This window comes from Saimiri boliviensis, chromosome X (genome assembly GCF_048565385.1).
Source record: "Saimiri boliviensis isolate mSaiBol1 chromosome X, mSaiBol1.pri, whole genome shotgun sequence".
Lineage (NCBI taxonomy): Eukaryota > Metazoa > Chordata > Mammalia > Primates > Cebidae > Saimiri > Saimiri boliviensis.
This window is the reverse complement of record NC_133470.1, coordinates 23825249-23841273: the sequence shown is the minus strand read 5'-3', so window position 1 is coordinate 23841273 and position 16025 is coordinate 23825249. Positions and strand designations below refer to the sequence as shown.

Genomic DNA, 16025 nt, shown 5'->3' with positions numbered 1-16025 from the left:
CAGTGACAGGCCTCTTATGTCTGAGTCAGAAAGAATCTTGGAGTCAATGGCAATATTACAGGGGGTGTAAACTTTAGCTTTTGGAAATTCATGGGGATTTTTGTGTTCCATCCACTTTGTTTCTTCTTTCTTGCAGGTTCATGCTTAGGCAGGGAAAAAAATAACTGGCTAAGTTGATCAAAGGGACCTGAGAGTCAAAGCCAATATTTGAGATAAAAATGGGATCCTTAGTTTCTGAAGAACTAAGTACCTTCTGGCTTATACATGGATAAGTTTTAGGCCCTGGAAGCTGCAAAGGAAGACAGGGCTGTTATACCTGGCAGATCCAATCCCTCCCAAAATAACCTGTAGAGAAGCAGGAAAAGTAGGGAAGAAGGAGACCATATTGGGCTTGATTCTGGCTTCTAGTTGCTGATGTAGGAACTAAGAACATGTTTCTAGACCTCATCATGACCACCTATCCAAACTCCTAAATCCAGAGGCTCTAACCAAAAACAGCTCATGGCCAAATAAAGCAAGTATCTAATTATATTTAACTGTTAATTTTGAAGCCATTCCTATTTTACTTACAATTGAAACTAGCTTTATTTACCAAATATTATCACAGACACATAACACATGTAGACATACAAACACACAGAAGCAGATCTTATAGTTTTCATAAAGGATTTTCATTTGCCAGCTTTTAAAAAGATTTTTTCTCCATTTACCTATTTCATTGCTCTAAGCAATTGCTAACTAGGCAACAAATTGCATTTCTAAAGGGACAACTCTTAGTTGTCACAAAAATATATGTATATTTCATAAGCACAAAGCTAAGATTTTAGGCCTAAATATTGTATCATCATTTGCTCAAACCAAGAAAAGTAAAACTGTGCTCAAGTAAAAGATAACTCAGGACAAGAAGATCAGAAAAGCATCTTGAACAGAGGTATGATTATGTAAATTTAAAAGAATAGTAAGTTTCTAATGTACATAGGTAGCTATCCTTAAAAATGGAGATTTCCTTTATAGACATAAATTTCTTTTTAAAAAGAATTTTTAGAGCACCAATTAAATTCCAGAAAGGTGTATCACTTTCCTTTTTCTGTCCATAAATCTTTTCCTACCATGTGGCTGCACTGGAATCTCAGAGCCTACTCTGGCTCTGGAGGCTGCCCAATTCATTAATGGTTCTTTGCTCAATTATACCCTGTTAAATTTAATTTGGTTGTTTTCCTTTTAACAATTGTATTTGTCCAGAAGTAAGAATTGCTCTTATAGAGGAGAAAGACAATAATAAACTATAAAATGTATGTATATGAGCTGTCTACTGTTAACATAGTAAAGACCTCAGGTAAAAGGATCATGTCTTATTTTTGTTTCTTATTCAAGATAGAATACATGCTGTAACAAACAACCCCTAGATCACAATGGCTTAATAAAAGGGAGGTGTATTTCTTCTTATGTCACAGGTAAATTGGCTATTTGGTGGTCAGCTTTTTAAAGACAAATTCAGAATGAGAGGTCCCTTTTTTAGTGGGTCAACCGATTCCAGGGTCTTGGAGATGAGACTTCTACAGCAAGCTTGAAGACGAAAATAGAATAACAGACATTGGATTATCCCTATCTATTCTAAAATATTTTCTTCTTCCCAAAGAGAAGAAACTGTTCCTTTTTCTCTTCTCCTTCTGGTATTTTCATTACATGTAAGTTACATCTTTTGTGATTGTCCCACAGTTCTTAGATTTCATATTTTGCAGATCAATTTTTCGTTAATTTTCTCCTTACATTTCCGTTATGAAAGTTTCCATTGATATACCCTCAGATTCACTGTTTTTTTGTGTGCTCTGCTAATAAGCCCATTACAGACATTCTTCATTTGTGCTTCAGTGGTTTTGATTACCAGCATTTCTTTTGGTTGTTTCTTAAGAGTTTCCATCTATCTGCTTACATTACACATCTGTTCTTGCATGCTGTCCACTTTTTGTGAGTTACCTGAGTCACTGACAGTGAATCTGCATGCATTTGCAGCAACTTCAATTCTTGCCCCCTCAGAATAAACAGTTTGACTTAGGGTAGTAAAGGAGAAAAAGAGACCAAGGCAAGTTTCAGAGCAGGAGTTGAAGTTGATTTAAAAAGCTTTAGAATAGGAAAGAAAGGAAAGAACCCCTGGAAGAGACTCAAGTAGGCATCTGAAAATCAAAGAAGAAAAAAAGTGGGGGGGGGGACCTTTAACCTTGATCCTGGGACTTTATACGCTTGCCTCTTTCCCCTGTTTCTTTCCTTAGGGTGGGCTTTCCACATGCATGGTGCCCTGCTTACCTTTCGGAATTGAGCATGTGCAGTGTGTTTAGGGAATTATACACATGCCCATCTGAAGCTTTCTTCCTTTTTCCAGTAGAGTGTACCTGATAGAGCATACTTTGCCATTTTTGTCTCTTAATGTGCATAGTTGCTTCTACCTGGGGCCTGCTTTTAATTAATACTTTAATGTTAACAGGTGTGGACCATGAGGAACTGGCCTCGCCCTGGCACTGGTTGCCAATTTATCCCTTTAGAGAGGCAATATGATAATTGCCAAATCATTACCAGACATTTCTAGCGGGTGGTGAGAGGAGAGCCCTCTCCTACCCCACTCATGCCTAACTACCTGTAACAAAAGGAACTGAGGTAAATACGTCTTTTGTATGAGATGTTAGATTTGTCTATGTGTTAGGTTGTGTTAATTGTTTGCTACAGCTGTAGATGTCAGAGGCTAAAATTTTCTCTGGTGTCTTTGTTTTCATCTCCTCTGTGGTATTTGTGTTTTCACAGAGATTTCTTAAATGCAATATAAGCCTTAGAATTCTTTTCAGCTGTAATGCCTTTTTATTATACAAGAACCCTGTTGATGCGGTAGTATGGAGGCACAGGAAAAGTATGCTATTAATATATTCTTACTATTAGGTCTCAATGTTTTAGTGGGTCGGTGGGTCCCTAGGCTATGACCTTAAGTGCTTCTGAACTTCTTTATATAAAACAGGAACATTAGAGTGCACTGGATTTGTGTATTTTCCTTCCCTTACATAGTAGGCTAGAGGGAGTTAGAGTTGAGTATCTCTCTTCCCCCCCATCAGTTAGACTCTGTTAAAACCCATATTGGATAGGCTCTAGTAAAAATAGTTTTTCTTTAGGGCAGTCCTTTGTTAATGAGAACAGACACTCCGGGTGTATTGCAAAATGGTTACTTTTCCCTTTCCCCTGAGGGATGCATAAAAATATTTTTCTCTGATCTTGACCCATAAAATCTTGTCATAAAATTCAGTATGGAGGACCCCAAAGGCTGACTTCCTAGGAGTTTTTAATCTCTCAAATGTCCCCACTGAATCTACAGCAATTAGTCAATTACTCTACCAGTCTTCGGCTGTGGCTTTTGAGCCTGGTAAACTAGAATTAATCTGTATCTTTTTCTCTAATTTTAAGAACTACAGTTTGCCCTGTGACCTCAATTTGCTAATGGATCTAAGGTGAGTTGATTTCCAGTCTGTTTAGCTTTAGAATTTTGTTTCCTTTAAAAATTTCCTGCTGAATAGCAAGTAATTTAAATATTTAATTAAAAACTGGGTTTGGGGAAATTTTTTTTAAAGTTTCTTCAAAATTAGTAAATTTTGTAAAAAGTAAACAAGTTAACTATATGGTAGTTTCGTGAAACAAAGTAGTTCAAAATTCTCGTTTCAATTCGTGTAACCCCAGTATCCTTCAAAGATAGGGTTAGTGCAGTTTTTGTCTGCATAATTCATTGTGAACAAGAGACTAGATGTTCCATAATTATTCATCTATTATTTATTAGTGCACTTTTGTTTCCAGAAAAGGATTTTTTTATTTAAGTAACTGCAAATAGAAAACTAGAAGAGGGTGGGCCTGGGCTGGGACAAATCATGGCTACTCCTCTCCAACATAACAGGTGGAAGAAGTGGCCCCTAGACCTTTTATGGTGGATTTGGGCCCCCTTGCTCACTCTGCTACAGCATCCTAGGGGCAGGGCCCCACCTTCCCTGGGACTGGGGTAGTCGGTCACCCAGCCTGCCATGCCCAGCCCCTCTTCCCCACAAACAGTGTCTTGGGGGTGGGGATCGTTGGCAGAACCGGAGGCAATGAGGACGAACATTTGGCGCTGGTAGCAGCAACAGTGATGGATGTTGAAGAATGGAACACTGAACAAAATCATCACAGCTATCCAGAGGTAGTTTGTAATCAGAGGAAAAATGAAAGTAGAACCTTGGTAGGGCAGGGAGGAGCAGAAGGGTTTGGAGTGGGCAGCGTGAACTCATTGTAATTGGTGCCCCATCTGAGGAGGGGGAAATTACCCAGTGGCAGAAGCAAAGTAGGGTTGGAGGGAGTGGCCCCAGCCCACCTCAGGTGGAGGCCATAGGGCTCGTGGGCCTCACCTGGACAATAAGTGACTGCATCTCCATCACCGCAATATGAGCTCAGATCCCAGGTGGAGGGCAAGGGGGCTGGGGCCACATTGAAGAGGGTGTAGGGAATTCACACCCCACCTGCCTTCCTGTAGCCAAAGGGGGCTGTCCAACTTAGTGCAGGGACTAGGGAAGGCAGGGAAGGATGAAAGGTGTGAGCCCCACATGCTGACAAAGACAGTTTGGCTCGAGGAATCTTAGGGGCCAGCACCTGCCTCTATTGGCCACACCTGCTGCTGCTAGGGCAGTGGAGTAGGGCGTGGCAGCATGGGATGGGGCTGGGCCCCTTTTATGGCCAGGGCAACCCTCCCAGGTACCACTATAGGAAGCCAGAGTGAACAGTGGAGGAGCAGAGAGGGTGCCTGCAAACCTCAGAGAGCGATGTCCCCATCACCAAGGTAGTGGGAACGCAGCAGTTGCAGGGTGCGGTTAAGTGGTGCGTTAGCCTTGTACGGGAGGGCACGTGTATATGCGTGGGTGGGTGGGAGGAGCTGGGAACTGAGGGCACGGGAAAACTTCCCCACTCAGCCCATGGGGGCCCTGCAGCGGCTGTTGTGCTGTGTAGTGTGGTGGCGAGGGCACAGGTGGAAGATGGGGCTGGCGACTGGAGGCGGTAGTGATGGTGAGCTTGGGGAAGGGGCAGGGGTGTTGGGAGCAGAGCAAATCTGTCCAGCTCCAGAAGGAAGCTGCTCCTCCAGTGAGGAGCGGGTAGCACGCACCGTCACTGCTCCTCCACCAAAGACTGCTGTGAGATGTCCTCTTCTTCCTCCTTCTCCAGTTTTTTGGGTCTGCCCCTTGATTTCCTTCCTGGAGCTCTGGTGGTTTCCCGAGTCTTGGCAGTGCCCTTGTTTTTGCTTCCCTTTGGTCTGCCCCGAGGTCTCTTAAGTGTTGGCACTTCGCTGGGCTCCTTCTCATTCTTTACCAGCGTTGTCCGGGTCTCACCGAAGGCAGCTTGCTTGGCCTGCCCCGACCCCGCTTCTCAGTGCCGTCCTTTTCCTACTTGGAGGCCAAGGACGGGCTGCACTTCGAGCTCCAGTGCTCATCTTCCCTTCTCTAAGGAGCAGGTGGAAGAGCGATAGCTGGGATGGTCTTGTTGGAGCCACACCAGCTCCAGAAATAGCCCCAGCTTGGAAGCCCAATTAGAGGAGACTAGTGCACTTTTTTTTTTTTTAAGCAGCTTGACTACATGATTATAGTACCCTAATCAAATTAATCTGACAATTTTTCATGTAAGGCAACATCAACTGAAGATTTTGCTCAAGTCATTCCAAGAAAAGATCTGCCTTGTTGGGTGCAGGCAACTACTATGAAATTTAAAAATACCTATACAATTATTGACAGGTATTCAGCTGTAATGTGATGACTTAAAAAAAAAAACAATTTATTTTGCTTGCTTAACAATCACTGAAGGAGACTCTGAGACAAAATTTAGTTTGCAGGACCAAAATCCGTGGAAAGGAAGAAAACAAAGCAGGCCTGGGAAGAGAAAAATGTCGAGTTCTGAGGCAGGTCTATCAAAAGTCTCAACTCACCTCATGGGGGAAATTCTGGAATTAGACCAGTTCTTCAGAATTGTCCCTTATGGGCCTGAAGGTTGGATCTTAATGCCTGCATTTTGAGCAGTCATTGGATCTGGGATGCCAGAAATGGGCATGACATTGAGGTGGGCAGCTGGAACAGTACCTGAAAAGTTGGAGAGCAACTACGGCAACAAGTTCTTCCTTTAAAGGGAACTATCACCCTGTTCATTACAACATGATAGTTGGATAAAAAATCACATTGCAATATCTGCATAATTAAAGTAAGTTTTGAGATTAAACAATAGAGAAATGAGAGACCTTTATTTTATATTGTAAAAGAAATGTTCATGTATAGGTGAGCTTAACTGACTTTGAAAAGCAGATATTCCTCTTACAGGAAATTTTTGCAAAGGAATGCATTAAAGACAAAAATTTTCTAAAACAAAACCAAAATATGAGCTCGGTACTGTAGGAGACCTGGAAAAGTTGCTTTTGTATAGTGGTGCTCTTTTACATTTTAGTATATTTTAAAACAAAGACTTTTTATTCATTTGATGGCATCTTGCTAAAAATGTGTTATCTGTGCTATTTTATAGTCAAAGTGAGATGAGTAGTTTTCACATTTTTTAATGACCTTTGGACAACATTTTGACCACATTTTATATTTTACTAAATTATCAGTATGTATACAAGACCTCCTTAAGAGAATGGATCAAACTGATTTGGGAAGTGACTGTAGGGACATATATGCTAAAAGGTTAATTTGGGGAGATTCTGCACTTAGCTAAAGAGAAACAAAAGTATAGTTGAGAAAGACCAAGATATCTATTGAGATGAGGGTTGAGCCAAGGATATGGAAATGAAAGGAGAGTAAACAGTGTTAAGAATATTAGAAAGGCAGATGAGAAACCTTAAGGATAGTCATCCAGCATAAAAATATATGATGCACTGAGTTTATAGTATACTCAATTGAATATGCTATATGCATTTGTACAACTAAAATTCTTTAAATCTACTTTCTTTATGTTCATTGCATCATTTAACATTCATTTGTTGTCTACTAGATTGTAAACTCTTAAACCAGGGAGGCAGAAGTTGTAGTGAGCCGAGATTGCGCCATTGCACTCCAGCCTTGGCAACAGTGTGAGACTCTGTCTCAAAAAAAAAAAAAAAAAAAAAGGAAATTTTAAATCTCAATTTTTTATTCTGCAATTAAATGGTGGATGTAGAAGTCAGTAGAAAAGCCCAGTATGTTAATAATTTCCCATCTCTTGAGTGTACCTTAATCTTAATTGAGCTCAATTTACTGTATTTTTTCCTCCTCCAGTTGCTTTCACACTTTGAAAGATAGTAACAAAATTATTCTTCTCAGACATTTCTGTTAAGATGTATATCTTTAGCTGGGCGCAGTGGCTCATGCCTGTAATCCCAGCACTTTAGGAAGCTGAGGTGGGTGGATCACCAGGTCAGGAGTTCAAGACCATCCTGGCTAACATGGTGAAACCCCGTCTCTAAAAAAAAAAAAAAAAAAAAAAAAAAAAAAAAAAGGAGAAGAAAGATGTATATCGTTAACATTGCATTGCTTTGCAAACAGTTAAGCCTAGAAGTTATTTGAGGAAATGAAGATATAAGAATAATACAATGGATTTTGGGGAGTGGGGAGAATGGTGGGAGGGAGATGAGGGATAAAAAACTACACATTGAGTACATTGTACACTGCTCGGGTGATGTGTACACCAAAATCTCAGAATTCACTTCTAAAGAGCTTATCCATGTAATGAAATACCATCTGTTCCCCAAAAACTATTGAAATTAAAAAATTTTTTGAAAGGCAACCTCTGTCCTGATTTGTATAGTAAACATATCCTGTCATACAGTAGTGACATAACTGACATAACATTTTCTTAAAAATATTTTGATCAAAGACTACTTTTAACTGCTTTTTGAGATGCTGCTGAAGACTACTTAACAGAAGGCTTCTTCTACTAAAAAGGATGGCAAATAACTGAAATAATCTGACTCCCCTCATTTTACAGAGGAAAAAAATGAAGTCCAAGAAGGGAAAGAGCTTTCTTGTTTTAAAATTGACAAATAAAAATTGTATATATTTGTACACCAAAAATAAAATTCCAAGGCTCTCCAACCATCTGAATGGACTTTCTACTCAACCAGGGCTCTTAATATTTAACCTGTGAGACTGGTTCAGGCCATGAAGGGAAGTGGGGTTGAACGTGGCTCATTATACCTCTCTGGCATTAACATCAACACAGACTTAAAATCTGATAAGAAACATTTTGTAATGTATTCTCTCCGAAGCCTGCTAGGTACAAGCTTCATGTGCATGATACAATTTTGGTCTGCACACCTATTTTCTTGACCCAGACATTCATTTCTGTTTGATTCCAGATATTTAGACAAACTCAATCAATTGTCAACCAGAAAATGTTTAAATTTACCTATAGCCTGGAACCCCCTACCACTTGGAATTGTTCTACCTTTCTGAACCAAACCAGTGTATTTCTTAAATGTATTTGATTGATGTCTCATGCCTCCCTAAAATGTGTAAAACCAAGCTGCACCCCGACTGCCTTGGGCACATGTTCTCAGGACCTCCTGAGGGATGTGTCACAGGCCATGGTCACTCATATTTGGCTCAGAATAAATCTCTAAAACTATTTTACAGAATTTGACTCTCTTCATTGACATATTTATGTTGTAAAAAAACAGCAAACAAAAAAGAATAGAAGTTACTTAGAATTTCCAGATAGCCTTTCTTTTTTTGAGAAATTGTGATTTTATTTTTATTTTTTAAAACCAATATACTTTCTTAATTTTGTCAGGAGTATAGGTTTATAAAGATCTGAATACTAAACACTAAAAGTTTAGTGACAGATAAACTATATTTTTCATTTTTCTCATTGTTAATATTTTATAGTGCTCTTGAAGTAACTTAAGTTCACCTGTGGTAATTAAGTTTTTCATAGCTGGCAATAAGACAAATTAATATTGTTTTCAAATGTTTTGTGGCAGTAAAGATAAAGATACATAGGCATTTAATAGATAAATGCCTACATGATCATCTCATTCCCTGAATTGTAAGTGAAGATTAATTTTAAGTATGATATTAGATGACAGGAAAAGAATTTGACTTTTATTTGGGAAAATGTTTATGAAGCTGGAAACTGTTAATTCTGAAGTATTGCTGCTTCTTTCTTTTTTCTAAGTGAACTGGATATACAAGGAAATAGCTTCTTTTAGGATTCAGATAAATGAAATAATGTATTTTTTCTACACATTTTGAACTACCAGCCCCCCAGCAAAAATTGATTGAGGTACTTTGATTAATTATAAATATTAACATTTTTGAGAATATCTTTTTAAATTAGCATGCAATAATTTAAAAGATTCTCTTAAGGAGTTATAACTTGCATTTTAAAATATGATATGTCATGTTTAATTCCTATACTTGGTTGTATAAAGTAGCACAGTAATACCATTAAAGAAAATAAGCTTAATATATATTTTTTTTGCTGATTGAATTGGCTTGGTTACATGCATAATGTATGTTTTCACTGGAAAGTGAAACTGTCTTTTACTGAAATGTTTATAAGAGAGAATCTTAGTACATAGAATGTTACATGGTACATTAATATGCTAGATATTTTTAGTTTAGTATAGTTTTCAAAATATTTATTACAAAATTGATACAACTGACTCCCCTGACCATTTAATTGAATTGTGTTAATATAAAGTAGAACCCTTGCAATAAATTAGGCATCTTGTAATTTTGGTGAAAATCCAACTAGTTTCTTGTTAAAAACAAATGGAAAAGTCGGTTTAGTAAGAGATGTACAGTTCAATTAAATAAACAGTGACAGTAATTTCACTTGGATATAATCTCCCTGAGGAATTGTAGAAAATTCTATAATTGCTTTAGGATTCAGATATCCTAACCTGTGAAACATGAAGATAATATATACTGTTCCTGTATATGCTTTCCAATCGTTTTGAAAACATGGAACTTAAAGTATTGCTTTTTTGCTGTAAACCTGCCTGCTTTGAAATCTTAATTCATATTTTGGATTTTAGTAATTTCCAATATACTGGCATGGTGGCTTTATTTTACTTGTTAATCCTGAAGAGAACAGAGAAGAAATTTAATGCATATTTTGGAACCATACACATTATTTTAACATTATTAAAGTTAAGAATAACTATGCCCATTCTCCTAAATAAACTGCACACAGCTTGTTTTTCTGCCTCTTTTAAGCTTGATTACATCTCTGCACAATTAAAGAAATGAGCTTTTAATTGGACTTCCTTAATTGGAAATTTGTTGGTTGGAGAACACAACTGCTCATTTGTTCCTTAAGAGTCAGTTAGGTCTGATCCATGTTAATACAGTATGAAAGAATGAAGAAGATTTGAGTGGTCTCTGCAAAAACAATGTAATCCCAATTGCAAGTTTCTAAATTACAAATGATTTGTTGATTAGTCATGTCTAAACCTGTTATTTTATAGGTGCCTTCTTGGTGTCTGGTGGTATTAGGAAAACATCTATGAATATAATTAATTTGAACTACCTTTATAAAGAAAATGGCACTATGGTTTATTAAAATTAGAAATATGTTCATTTATAAAAATTCAAATATTCAAAAAATAAAGTAAAAGTGTAATTTTTCAAATTAAATTCATAGTACCTGTGCTCTTTTGAAACTACAAAGTAATACAAATACATTTATGTTTATGTAACCAATAAAATAAATTGAAAGGGAACATGGAATCGCAGAGCTTAAGGTAAATGTGTAGTTTTAAAATCATAATGAAATAACTAATTAAAAAACAGATTTTCAAAATTATTAAGAATTTGGAGCAATTTTGTTTTAATACATGTTTATGTTTCAAATCTAGATTATACATTTTGGCAGGTTTCTGTAAAATTTGAGAAAATTAGCATCCAACCCCTAACTTATTCCAACTTTCCCTTTACTATCTCTAGCTTTTATTCACTTAAAACATTTTTTGCTATGGTAAACTTTCATATCATTTATTTACTCTTCTCTAACTTTACTCTTAAAATAGCATCAATTGTCTATTAATTTATTTCTCATCACCGTGTTTGCAGGAGTTCGGTCAGGGTGGTGGGAAAAATAGAGAAAGATGGAGACCTTTTTGAAAGGCCAGAAGGTTTTGCCAAAGCTTTGGTAAAGGGGTTATAGGTGAAGGCTGCCTAATACTCTTACCTTGAGCTAATAGCAAAGAGCAGGTAAAAAAAGGAATGTATGGGAGTTTATCTAAATAGCTTGTTGTCCTAAGACTGACCTTTGATCATCTGAGGGCAGAACTGCTCTCTACTTGGTGGGTTGGCAATGTTAATTATACACTAATGGTGTTTACTCGAGACCTTTGTCATTAGATCTGTACTAAATAAATGTGGAGCCTCTCTGGCTGATCAGGGTGGCACAGTGGGACCCGCTGTTTGCTCAAGCCCCCTGGCTGCACTCTCTCAGGCCAAAAAGCTGTGTCAGTGTATTTTTCCACCCATCGCTTGGCCAGAGTCTGCTGGTCAGACATGACACATATTTGTTCTGTTTACATCATTCCCAATTTCTTTATTTTAAATTATACAGCCAATTAGTTGAATCTTGTGATCAAGTATCTTTTTTGTTTGAGTTTTACATATAAAAAGAAAGCTGCATTATCTGGTAATTATATGCCTTAAAATATTTTCTATTGTTTTATCACTTGAAGAAAAACTGCTGGATATAACGTTTTCGAAACATTATCTTTTTCTCAAACTGGAGTAACTTGCTCCATATTGAGTTCAATGCTGGTCTGTAGAAGGCTGAGGTCAACATACTTCTCACCACCATTGCATGACTTGTATTTCCACAACTGATGTCTATTTGAATAGTTTTTAACATGCTAGATGTTCAGTATTTTGCCACTATATGATTTGGCATTTAACATTTCATTTCATTTTTTTCTGGAGATGATGTTTCCTTTTGGTATACACATTAAAACCTTTACTGAAGATTTATTACCTTTTACATTTAAATAATTTTTATGTTTGATTTTTCTCTCATATTTATCATTCCTACATTCCCTGATTATTCTTCAGGTTTGATCTTTTCTAGTTATTTTGGTAATAACCTTCATAGTGTTTGGCTGTGTCCCCACCCAAATCACATCTTGAATTGTAGTTCCCATAATCTTCATGTGTCATGGGAGGAACCCAGTGGGAGGTAATTGAATAATGGGGATGGTTTCTCCCATTCTATTCTCATGATAGTAAGTTCTCATGAGATCTGATGGTTTTATAAGGGGCTTCTCCCTTTGCTGACTTCTTTTTCTTCTCTTTTTTTGCTGCCATGTGAAGAAGGACATGTTTGCTTCCTTTCCACCATGAGTGTAAGTTTTCTGAGACCTCCCCAGACCTGCTGAACTGTGAGTCAATTAAATTTCTATCCTTTTAAAATTACCCAGTCTTCAATATGTCTTTATTAGCAGCACAAGGATGGAATAATATAAACCTCAATTCTGCTAATTATTTTCTTGTTTGTTTTCAGTCATGTCTGTTCAATTTGTATTGCCTCTAACATGTTCTGTCTCTGAAGAATATCTTTTTTTCCCCTTGGTTTCTTAGAGCTCTAACAGCTCAAAATTTATTTTCTTCGCCCTACTGATGTCTTTATTTTATATTTCAAAGCATTTAAACACAACATTAAATGCTTTTGTGTGGTTTCTTAGGAAATAAAAATCTTGTCACTAATTTATTTAAGATAATGAAAAATTATTTGTTGAGCTGCCTTATTTGTTATGTCGTATTTCCTCTTTTGGTGTACATTCTCTGTGTGTGTATGTGTTTGTGTGTGTGTGTGTGTATGTTTATGTATAATTCCTGCAGCATTCATTCTTCCAATTTGAAGAACCATGGCTACTAACTAAATTTTTTTGTGCATGTTGTCCTGGAATAATTTTTTATTCAGTTTGGCCTTTGGAAAGTATTATGGGCCTTACACAAATGTCACAGGGAGTGTTAATAACAGAAAAATATTTGTGTATTGAGAAGAGTATTGAGTACCACATTTCCAATACTCGATAAAGTTATAAATACATGAATTGATTTTTAAAACTATTTAAATATCCTTACACAAATATCATGAAAACAAAATAGAGTAAGTATTGTTAGACATTTAAATGCAGATTATAGTCAACTTTTTTATCTGTGCAATCACAATCAAGCTTAATATGTTAAAAATTCTCAATTATCTCCAGTATCTTAATCATACACAAATTGTTCCCATGATAATAAAGTTATTACTACAAATATAAAGTATTAAAATAGGAATGTTTAAAATTGGCCTTTTAGGAATATTTTTAAAGCTTTGATTTATCTAAAGTTATGGGCTTCATACCTTTTCGAAATATAAAAACACATCTCTAGAGTTAAAGTAGGATCCTATCTCAAGATATAACCATTTTTCTTAGAGGGAGACTCAAGGTATAGTCTTTCAGTTTTTGAGGAGATACAGAGTTTTATTATTCTTTTAGAAGAGGTCAATTAACTAAACAAACAGCTTTCTCACTTCTTCAGTGAACTTTGTACTGCTTTGCTGTATAAATTATGTAGAATTTTATACATAACGCACATATACCTATATACATTTTAAAGAATTGCTTTATTTGTTTAATAGCTCTATATATGTCTCTACCTACCTACAATTACAGAAATATTGGCAGACCATAAAGATAAAGAGCACTGTATCGAACCAACCATAGATGCTAATTCTGACCAAGACACGGGATCTAATTTTATCTTTAAAAAATATTCAAACCTGAACCAACATTCACTGACTGAGCCTCTTCTTGAGTCAAAGCTCATTACTACATCAACTGGACTTTACAAATCCATGCATGATTTTAGATTTTGGTGTTTCCCCCTATTTACATGGCTATCAACTTTTTATCTGGAAATATCTTTCTTCTTTTAAAAGTTATCTCTTTGTACCTTATTAGCAATTTATTTTAAGATGTTAGGTTATCTAGATATTTCTGCTTTAAGAAAATGATATACTGTATTTATGTATTCGGTTCTTGTCTCTGGAGTTTTGCAACTCATTGCTGTATTTTCATGTGTCAAATCATTGCATGTGAACCTGAATACCAGTGCTGATTATTCCTCCTGATTTTTTATGGTGTCATAATATTCCAGAATTAGGTGGCTTTCCTACAGTTTCTTATAGCAACTATCCTTTATGTAAAGGAGACAAAAATATATATAGCAATGCTTAATTTAAAAAAGAGGAAATTCCAAGCAGGTTGCCATTGTATTGTAGTATATTCTGTTATGGTGTTCTTTTATATTTACAATTCACTTTTGTACATTTTGAATTAACATTTTCATTTGCAATTATCCTTATGTACTCCAAAGCTTTTCACAGAGGAAACATGTTCCAAATAATTGTAATTATTATCCTCTTTTTGATGTTTCATTTTTTCACATTTTGGCCAGTGGGAGCTCTTTTACCTGACACACCTTTGATCTTTTAAAACTACTATAGGTCTATTTAAAGGCATCTTTATTTTCTGGCAACAAGGTCTTCCAATCCATTATTCATATATTTTGCCTCAAGACCTTAAATCAGTGACTCCTCAATGTACACATTTTGAATTGAAAAGTCTTTCAGAAATGTGGTAATTGAGACTATATTCAGGTGCTGGTGACAAGTCCTGGGAATGACATTTATTTAAACAAGATATGGGTTTATTACCTTATGCTCAGGAAGCATTTCAGAAGTCAGCAGTCCAATATTATGTGTAATGTTAAGTGGTTCTGTCTTCTTGTAACTTTTAGGAAAGTATCCATGAATCAAATATGCTCAAGTATCATTTAAAATAATTATAGCAGCTATGTAATATTCTTTAAAATTTTATATAGTTATTTTCATTCTAAAATATTCCCTAGACAGTGTGAATACAAGTATGCTAGCAGAGCAGCTTTTAATTCTGATTAGATGATAATTTAGCATTTATATTCTTGTAAGAAATTTTTCTGGTACTATAAGAGTGGGCATACCTTTATCTACATTTCTTCGTTACTCATCCCATTTCTATTAAATTATTTATCTCCTCTATTCCTTTCTATAGTTTTTATATTGCATTCATTTTAATTGTTGCTGCCATTTTCACTTTATTTCTATAGTTAACAAATAAAATTCTATGAAAATCAGTTAATGTAATTCATCACATCAGCAACAGGCCAAAAAAGAAAAACAGTACTTGATTATATAAATAAATACAGAATATGGATTGGCTTTGTCCCCACCCAAATCTCATCTTGAATTCCCATGTGCTCTGGGAGAGACCTGGTGGGAAGTAAATGAATCATGGGGGCAGATCTTTCCCATGCTGTTCTCGTGATAGTGAGTAAGTCTCATGAGATCTGCTGATTTTATAAAGGAATTCTCTTTCATTGCTGGTGTGAATTAAAAATAAACAGTCACTTTGGAAGATGTTTGGCAGTTTCTTACAAAACTAAACACGTTATTACCCATATGGTGTTTATCCAAATGAACTGAAAATTTATGTCCACACAAAAACCTGCACATGGATATTCATAGCAGCTTTACTCATAGAACTTTTCTTTAAATCAAAAGATAAAGCCAAATTTTGCCCAAACTTGGAAGCAACCAAGATATCTTTCATTAAGTGAATTTAGAAATAAACTGTAGTACATCCAGACAATTGATTATTCAGTGTTAAAAAGAAATGAGCTATTAAGCCATGGAAAAACACGAGGAAATTTAAATGTACATCTACATGAAAGTACTGTAGCCAAATTAAAAGGATACATACTGTATGATTCCAGCTATATGACTTTGTAGAAAAGCAAAACTATAGAAACAGTAAAAATATCAGTGGTTGCCAACAGGGAGGGAGAGATTAATAGGTGGAGCACAGGAAATTTTTAGGGCAGTGAAACTACTCTGTATAATACTATAATGGAAAATATATGTCATTGTACATTGGTCAAAACCCAAACAATGTACAGCATTACATTGGG

General features: G+C 36.0%; 1 pseudogene; it reads right to left on the bottom strand.

Moving 5' to 3' along the window:
• Positions 1 to 4435: 4435 nt before the first annotated feature.
• Positions 4436 to 16025, bottom strand: part of LOC101031742 (uncharacterized) — a 32091-nt pseudogene continuing 20501 nt past the window's right edge.